This window comes from Pteropus vampyrus, unplaced genomic scaffold, assembly GCF_000151845.1.
Source record: "Pteropus vampyrus isolate Shadow unplaced genomic scaffold, Pvam_2.0 Scaffold88, whole genome shotgun sequence".
NCBI lineage: Eukaryota > Metazoa > Chordata > Mammalia > Chiroptera > Pteropodidae > Pteropus > Pteropus vampyrus.
The window spans coordinates 4194898-4204300 of record NW_011888869.1 but is presented as its reverse complement, the minus strand read 5'-3'; the positions used below and the strand labels follow the sequence as shown (position 1 = coordinate 4204300).

Below are 9403 nucleotides of genomic sequence, written 5' to 3'. Positions count from 1 at the left end.
TATAAGTTAGGAGCTATCACTGGCAATTAGAGCTGTAAAAGCTGAGTCTACAATAATTTGAATACACTTATACAACTTTACATTAACTGGCATAACCACTGGCATGATGCTCAGTCATTAGGCTCTACTGCATCTCCTTCACTCCCACAGCATCCCTATGCATCCCTCTACATCTATTTCAAAGCACCACGTTTTTTTTGTGTTGATATGTTCACATTTATTCATATTTGACAACGTATTCCAAAAAATTTTAAAGAGGAAAATGGGCCTATCGATTCCAGCACTATAACAGTGAAACAGATATAACACAAATCGAGAGGCAGCAATACCTAACAGAACTGAGTTTTCATCCAACTTTGCCAATTAACGAGCTACACGTCCTTGGCCAAATTAATTTCTCTGAGCTTCAGTTTTTCACATAGTGAGAAATAATAGTATCATTGTGATCATTAAATGAGAAAATAATGTAAGGCACATGTAACGCATGTACAATAAAAAGTATTGTAAGACTATCTCATAAAATCTCAAAAGTTCTAAGAAATCTAGCCAAACCCACATACTTGTGTTATATCATAGCAAGTTACACTTTACATTACATATTGTATGATGTATATTTACTTACATATAAAAAGCACTGATATTTAACCTAAAAGCTGCAATGTCTCATTTAGTTGCTAAATCCTCAGCGACTAGTAAATGCATTAATTTCCACCAGGATAATTGTAATAGTATGATGCAGGAAATTTTCCTACACTAATTTTAGAGGTGCAAGAGAGAAGTTTCAGAATTTTAAAATACACCTTTAATTTTATTTTAAAGTACATTCAGCTTTTAAAAAATTCCAACACACAGCTACATAAAATAAAGGATAAGTTTCTTCCAAGCCACTCTCCTTACCTGCCCACACTATATGTTATAATAGCTAAGGCTTCATTACTTCCCATCATTGCTTAATACAGTCATGTCTCACATAACAACGTTTTGGTCAATGAGGGGCCGCATATACTTATGCTGGCCCCATAAGATTATAGTAGAGCTGAAAATGACCGATTACTTAGTAACACTATAGCGCAAAGTGTTACACAAATACCATTGTGTTACAACTGCCTATTCAGTACAGTAACATGATTTACAGATTTATAGCCCAAGAATTGTAGGAGAACAGAATTTGTCATCCTAAAATATGCCTCTTTGGCACAGGAATATTTTAGGATTGTTAATTTTAAGAAAGAGCAGAACAGGGAGATGCTCCAAAAATAAGTAGAAGTTAGAAGTTACCCTTTGTAAAAGACATTTACATTTGTAAAGGAAACCTCTATTTGTAAGGGTGTCTCCTAGGGCTGTGTGGGAAGAGAGAGAAGACTTTATCTCCAAGAACTCTTATCAATGCATAAGATAATACCTTAAATCTGCATAACAATCTTACTCTCGTTTACTGTGCTTTTCCTGGTAACCACCTATAACTGACTCCCTCACCCCAACATCTTCTTTTGTCTTCAACTGAAGATATTTAAGGTGGTTTGTTATGTTGGCGAGTTACTCAGTTTTCCGGGGTCTCTCCCATGTATACAGGAGGTAGACACGTTAAAGAAAAATGGGGAGGGCATGGGACTGGAGGTGACGCTGCACAGAGCAGTCATAGATTAGAAAACTGAGGCTGAAGGAAGTTTTAAGAATCTTGCCTAATGTCATACAGCTAATTGCAAAGCATAACAGGAAAACTAATAGAAAAAACATATATATATATACATATATATATGTATATATATATATATATAACTTTTAAGAAAGTATGTACAAAAAAAGATTCTTGTACATTGTAAGGAACATAATAGGTACTCACTCCAGGTATTACCGTGTCCTCTTTTCCCAAGTACACACACTAATCAGTCTTCCCTACTTTTCAGAATCAGGCCATTAAGCAAACAGATCATGAAGTGCACAGAACCAGTTTTGCAGGAACTGCCACCACCCTAGTTCAAGCTTCCCCTGTCTCTTCCCTGGATTAGTGTGCTCAGCCCTTTTTCTACCCTAAAATATCACAATGGTGTCTCCAATCAATTCCCTAACTCTGTAGCTAAATTGACATTTTCAAATACAAATATAAGCCTTTTATCTTCCAACTTAAAACATTCCACTGGTTATTACTTAAAGTAGTTCTCAAACCTTCGCTTGCATAATTACCGTTAGGTCTTGGGAAAAGATTGCTGGACCACATCCCCAGTTTGATTCAGCTGATGTGTAGTATTTCTAAGTTCCCAGGTGATGCCTCTGGCCTGGGAACCAGACTTTGTGAACCACTGCTTTAAGGAAATCAAAACTTAAAAAATCGGTGGTAGATACCTAGCCCTGAGTTCCAACCATGTTATACTGGATGATTCTTAACATGACTGAGCCTAAACCAATTCATCTGTAAATTTGTAACGATAATTTCTAACAGCAAGATCTTTGTGAAGATTAAAGGATGTTTAAATTGGCCAGGAGGTGTAGGTAATGTAGGGTAGTGGGGTCTCAAATGGTGGCTACTTCTCCATTCCCTTAACCTCTCACTTTTCCTCCACCAAAAACTGTTATTCTTTGGAAGTAACGTGGCAATTCTCAGATTCTTGGTCGGATCAAAATCTTCATGGAAATTTAATTAACTAAGGCCCACCACCGCCATTCTGATTCCACAGATCTGGGACCAGAAAGTTATTACAGTTTTCAGAAGATCCTTGCCTGAGACCGAGAAGACCCACTAGAGGACAAGCCGCGACACCGAGGTTTGGCGCACAGTAGACGCTCAGGAAAACCCCACGACGTGCTCGGCTAAGCCTCCGACAGCCCCGGTTGGCACGGCTCTGCGGGCTCCCAGCTTACCTGCACTGATAGCTCAGCACCGAGACTTCGCTGGAACCTCAGAGCCTGCTTCAACGAAGGACCGACCCCCAACAAGCCTTAGCCAGCGCGTTCCTAGACAGAGGCGCACACCTGCCGGGGGGATGATTGGCGGTTCCTCCGGAAACGGGCAGGAAAGGAACAGGCTCATGCTCAATGGCCTTAAGTGCAGGGGGAAGAGCAGGGAGCGGTCTTGAGCACAGCTGGGGGCGTTTCCCACAGTGATCAGGCCATTGTTGGCTTCAACTGATTGTTTCATTCCCAGTGGCAAACTGCAGATTCTTACTATGATTCTGATGAGCAATTTGAGGGCCAATAAGGTTTTCAGGTTGGTTTTAAAAGCTTCACCACTACACCTTCCTCCTCTCAAGGAGGGAATGGAGTGCTTTGCTGTGGATGGGGCTAGTAAGGAGGTAGTAAACCTCGAAATGAGAGAGGAACAGTCGCCTCTGTGGATCAGTTTGCGTGTCAGTGGGTGAGTGGGTGGGTCTGCCCCACCCTGTAGGATTATGCCACACCTCAATTCTGGCTCCTGGAGAAGACCTGAGGAAGTGACGCTTAAGGTAAAATTTGAGGAATGAATTTGAGTTACTTGGACAAATTCCAGGGTAAAAATGTTCAAGGCTGAAGGAAGAGCCAATGAAAGGCTCTTAACTCTAAAAAACTTGGTACATAAGTGACTGAAGGAGGTTGATTTATCTGGCACCTCAAAGGGGACTAGGGAGGTGCAGGAAATAGATAAGATAAAAAAACGGCTTTTGTGAGGCTGATGAGATAGGTTAGAATTACTGCTGCAAGACCTTTCAGGCAGAGTTGAGGATTTTGGTCATTATCAAGTGCAAAGGAAAGAAACGAAGCTTTTAAACCATTAAGATGATATACAGGCATACCTCAGAGATATTGCGGGTGGTCTTTTGCTGGTGGTCTTGCCTTCAGTTTGTAAAAAACGCAATACCTGTGAAGCACAATAAAGCAAAGAATGCCTGTAATAAAATTTGGAAAAAAATTTTGGAGGGGGGTAAAATTGGGTAAATTTTTTTTATTGGAAAACAAACATACAACTTGGAATGGATTTAAGGCAAATTGTACCATAAGCACGTTTTCTTTAAGTGGCTAAACGAAGTTTGAAAAGCAAGTAACAATAAAAGAAAATGTTTCTGGCACAAAACCAGTAGTAGAAAAAAATAGTGTATGAATACCTGGATAATACACCCGTTTTGCAATAGTGCAGCTTTTAAGTATATATTGTCGACTGTCCATCGTCCATGCAGAGTTACAACTCCACACTTTACAACATACTGACAGTTCCTAAAGAAAACTACTTAAAAAAAGGGGCACAACCCAGATGATGTCCCCTCATTTGACCAACTCCAAGTTTAGATGTGCAGAAAGGCTTAGATAGATCCAGAGTAAGCCACGTGCAACATGTTACTTGATAAATTTTCTAAAATAAGGTTTCAGGACAATGAGAACAAGGGGAGAAAACATGGAAGGATGAAGTCCTAATTATTATACATATATATATTTTTTGACAGTAGGGAGAAACCTTTTACAGGTAAGTTACAAACAAGGCAAATAAACAATTTTGGACATGAAATATAACACATTCTGTGCAATGTCTTCACTTTGCTGTCATCATTTGTACAAACTCTTCATACAAATGTTTACTCGACTATCACTATCAATACCTGCTTCGCTGATCATTTCATCAACCTCTTCATCTGTTAACTTCACTCCAAGGTTTGTTGTCACATGGCAAAGCTCTGCTGCACTGATATAGCCATTGCCATCCTTGTCAAACACGTGGAAAAGCTTCTTAAATTTCTTCTTCCCTGTCTGTGTCTCTCATTTTTCTTGCCATCATTGTCAGAAATTCTGGGGAGCCAATTGTGCTGTTACCATCAGCATCCACTTCATTAATCATGTCCTGTAACTCTGCTTCTGTGGGATTCTGCCCAAGAGATCTCATTACAGTTCCCAGTTCCTTTGGGGTTATAGTTTCATCACCATCCTTGTCAAATAATGAAAAAGCTTCTTTGAATTCTGCAACCTGCTCTTCAGTCAGGTGGTCAGCCATGCTGCAAGAGCCACAGGTCTCCAAGATGTGACCACACGACCCCTCAGCTCGCTCGCTCCACATGGACTCTAAAATTTGAATTTTGAAAGGATGACTGGCTGCAATTCGGGGAAGAGATCTTTTGGTGACTTTAAGAAATTCAAAAAGTAGTGCTTAGTAAGCAGTTAAATACAGGTGTGGATTAGAGCATCCTCAACAGATATTGTTAAAGTTGTGGTTCCTAAACTTTTGGTGGCAGCAGCTTTCCCCCTTTTTGTTTGTTCTCTTACTGTGGAGCGAGTATATGGTTTTAATTTAAATACTGTAAGATACAAAATATGAGTCCTTCTCTATCATAGAGGGAGCAGGTGTTTCATATTTTGCTTTATATAGTTGTAAAGTTGTCTTTAAAAAGATGCTAAAATCTGTGTATTTTCTTTGCCATTTGAAAATAATTTTTCAGAGAAAAGGCCAAGCTTTTTTGATGCTATGTTTTCTATTGATTTACGTGATTTTAAAGCCACTTGTTTATGACTTAGGTGAAGTTGTTTTAATCCACTTGTTTATGACAAAGGAAAAAAAGTTGCTTTGAGAGAAGAATGAATGAAGTAGTCATGCCAGGATGTCAGGGTGTCATTGTTCTACATCTCCGTCATTAATAAGCAGCTTCTGAGAAGCCCCACTAGGGGCTTTTGATGAGAATATGTGAAGAAGCCACTATAGCAAGGGGACATTTAGATATAGATCCTGAGAGTTTGTCAGGACTGAGTACTGGTCTGGGTGAGGCAACTCATAGCTAACCTAAAAACTCTCTGAAGACCCTTGCGGCATTCGCTCCTGTCTTAGCGGGACACTCCTTGAAGACAGTGTTGATAAACTCACATTGGCCCTGTGAAAGAGATCAGCCTGCCTACCAACACCAGCATTTTTGTTCCCTAGCAACATGCTGTAGCAATGGGGGCCTTTTGTTTTTGCCCTGGCAGCTGGAAATAAGCTCTTTTGTTAGTGGCCGACTCTCTGAGTGCCTCTTCATGTAAAACATACACCTCATATTAAATTTAGACTTTATTTCTTTACCTCCCCTTGCCCGAAACAATAGTGTGATTAATTGACAGATTTGCTTAAAATGGTATTTCTCTGCCTGGCTTATTAAGAGAGATTATCCTGTATGCTATTAGCTTATGAAATTATTATGATCCCCACATCAAACCTGTGCTAAATTTTTTACTGGTTAAGACAAAAAAGTTTCTGGAACATCGTTCTGCTATATCCCCAAAACAAAAAAACATTCCATTGTTAGAAATATTCTGCTTAAATATGATTAACAAAAAGGAATTTTATTTTATGTGAGTGCTTTCTCTTTGAAAAAATAGTTAAAGCAAATAATTTTCAAGTTTCCTTGAAAGGAGAGGAGAGCAGGAAAGTTAAGAGGGAATTAATCTAAACTTTGTTCAGTTGAGTCATACAGAGACATGCACAGGTCTCTGGCTAAGTAAGCTGAAGTGGTGGTCCCTGCACTGATCTGCTTCCAAAAGGTGGCATAAAACTATGAACCAGGAAATGTTTTCTATTTTTCATTTGCAGGTCAGGAAACTATTTTTTATAGCATTACAAAATATGTGGCTTTAATAATTTAAAACTCCTCTTACATCCTAGTGGTTAAGAGCACATTTTGGAAAGCACTTGGATTTGTATTTTAGCTATATCAGTTTACTACCTGTGTGAGTTTAGGTTCCTCTTACTAAGTCCCTGTTTCCTCATCTAAAAATGGACAAAATAATACTTACTCCCACAGGATTACTGGGAAACCACTTTGCAGAGGGTGAACCCTTTCTCTTTTCTTCCTCTCTTCCTCCTTCTCTTCCTAACAAGTACTTTTTAAATTAGACAAAAAAAAAAAAAACTAAAGAATTTAAAAAGACTCAGGTACACTAAAAAAAGACTGCAAAAATCAGAATATGGAGAATATCATCCATAATCTCATCAGAGATTATAAGATTTTAACGGAAAAATCTTGGTTTTTTTTTTTTTTCAAATTCCAATTTTAGAACTTCTTTTCATTTTTTAAGATTCATATTATTAAGAGTTTACCAAATGTTGAAGAATTGGAAATATTTTTGTTTTGGTTTACTTGTAGCAATTGAGCTTTTCATGACACTTATGGCTCAGTTTATACAAGTCATATTTACTGTTAACTATACAAATTTAGTTTGTTATACAAACTAAAGACTTCACCTAAGTCATAAACAAGTGGCTTTAAAATCACATAAACTAATAGTTAACTGTTAACTATTTTGAGTTATGAAACACAAAAGCTTTATCTGTAACTTAACTGGAGAATAGTGTGGAAAGTGACATACTAACACATCCAACCAGGTAAAAATAGAAAAACTGTGAAATGGCTACATGTCACAATATTTCTTTACTCTTACCCATTACAGAGTAAAAACTTTAAAGAATATTATACAGTCACATAGCCACAAAACAGTTGATATAAGGTGTTATGAGAACTTGTAAAAATAGAGTATTGTAATGATCCTAAAATAACCAGATGGTATAGGTATTCCTTAAATGTACAACTGGATCACAAACTTTCAGATGGGGTTCATAGGACTTTTCTGCAGAACAATTGATAGGTGCTCAGCCCTCAAACTACCAACCTCACTACCTCTTTCCAAGACTCCTTGGAGTTTAAGTACATTTTATAGTAGGATGGGAGCTTAGATGTAAAAAGTCGAGGCTAGAATCCAGTTTTCTTTCCATGAACACTCTGGCTAAGTAGAAGCCAAGAACAAAAAATGAGATAAAGATTTAGGGTTTAGGGAGTGAGGTCATTTGGAGAAGTGAGAAGAGATGACTCAAAGGGCTGGAACTCAGGCTCCAATATGACTCAAAAAAGGCTCTTGTAACTGTCTTTTTCCTAAAAGTTTGATATTTTGTTCATCATGCTTCTTTCTGGTGTTAATTTTTTTTTCCCCCAAAAATGGTGTTAAAATATTACTAATCTTGATTACTGAGGCTTTTGGCATACCCTTAAATTTTGCGCCCACTCATTTTAGTCCTCACCCTGCAAAGGAGAGTGAAAATGATGCAAGAATAGGACCAGAGACTGAGTTCAGAGTTTGGAAGAAACTGAGCCAAGAAAGAAGGGATCAGCATTTGTAACTGTTCTTCAGTCCACCACTCCAACTGCTCTACTTCACTAACACCATTACTTCTAATACGCTTAAACATCTTGAGTAAACTATGTAAAATCTCTTCTCCTTTGGATTCTTAAAATATTATAAATTACAAAAGACTTTTAATAGAAAAAGAATAAAACACCAAATCATAGGGATGATTAAGCCGAAAGTACACATATTTGACACTTTTCTGGTCTACCACTCTCCCTGGCCAGGTGAATAACCTGGCTCTATTGTCGTGAACTTGTTCTGGTATGCCGCTTTCAGCATACATGCCACTGGTTGTTGAGTTTTTAGATATTGAGAGAATCTTTGCCCTTACATTAATAATCTTGAATTAAGTAAAAAATTTTTAGTGGCAGGGTATATATCAAGTCTTAAATGCCTTAATTAAAAGGAACAAACAATGGAAGAGAGATAAGTGTTAGAAACAGAACTCAATACTCTGAACATTTGTTTTACAAACTAAGGACAACTATAAAATAACACTATGAAGATTAAAACATTTTTAAAAAGGACAAATAGATACTCAAATCACTGAGTGTTTTTCTGAAAAGTTTTTGAAGTGGTATGAGCAGGAATCTATAACCAATTAATTACCTTACAATGGTATGGCTCGATTTTAACTTTTTCAGTGAATGTGAGAATCTGTACTTGAAAATGTACAGGCTTATATTCAATGAGATATATCTTAAGTATATAGTTTTCCTTTTTTTGTACGAAATGTATAAACATGTCAACAAGTACATGTTTTTAACATAAATTGATAATAGCTTATGTTTCTACTGAAATGCATTCATGTAAGAAATTATAATTTATCCTAAAAATCATTTAGAATTTCCCCAAATATCTAATTTAAATGAGGTAATACATTTTATGAAACGTCTTTTATTTGTGTGTAAATTTAATTACAGTGCTTTATATAAGCACCTTCTATCCCAAAAGACACTGTTAATAAGCTATGAAAGGTAGCAAACTCCATGACATTAAAATTTCTATATCAATTTTTTATATATTAATCCCAACCTTTTAGCAAAATAAAGATTAATGGTTTATGGCTTCTCCCACTCCCTAGTGTTTACAAAGTAAAATTTCTAGTCAAGATATAAACTTTATACTTAGGATTAAATTATAGTAAAGTAATAGGAACTTTATGACACTGAGCTAACATTCTTAAATAAATACAAATTAACAGTATATTTAACAACTTGGGAACACCTAATTATCAGTACAATTCAAATTTAGACAGGATAGTTTCATATCCTTGAATTCTTTCTGATTTTTTTTT

At 36.9% G+C, this 9403-nt stretch overlaps 1 pseudogene; it reads right to left on the bottom strand.

The window, feature by feature from the left end:
• Window positions 1–4483: 4483 nt before the first annotated feature.
• On the bottom strand, window positions 4484–5017 carry LOC105294489 (annotated as a pseudogene).
• Between the last annotated feature and the right edge of the window lie 4386 nt (window positions 5018–9403).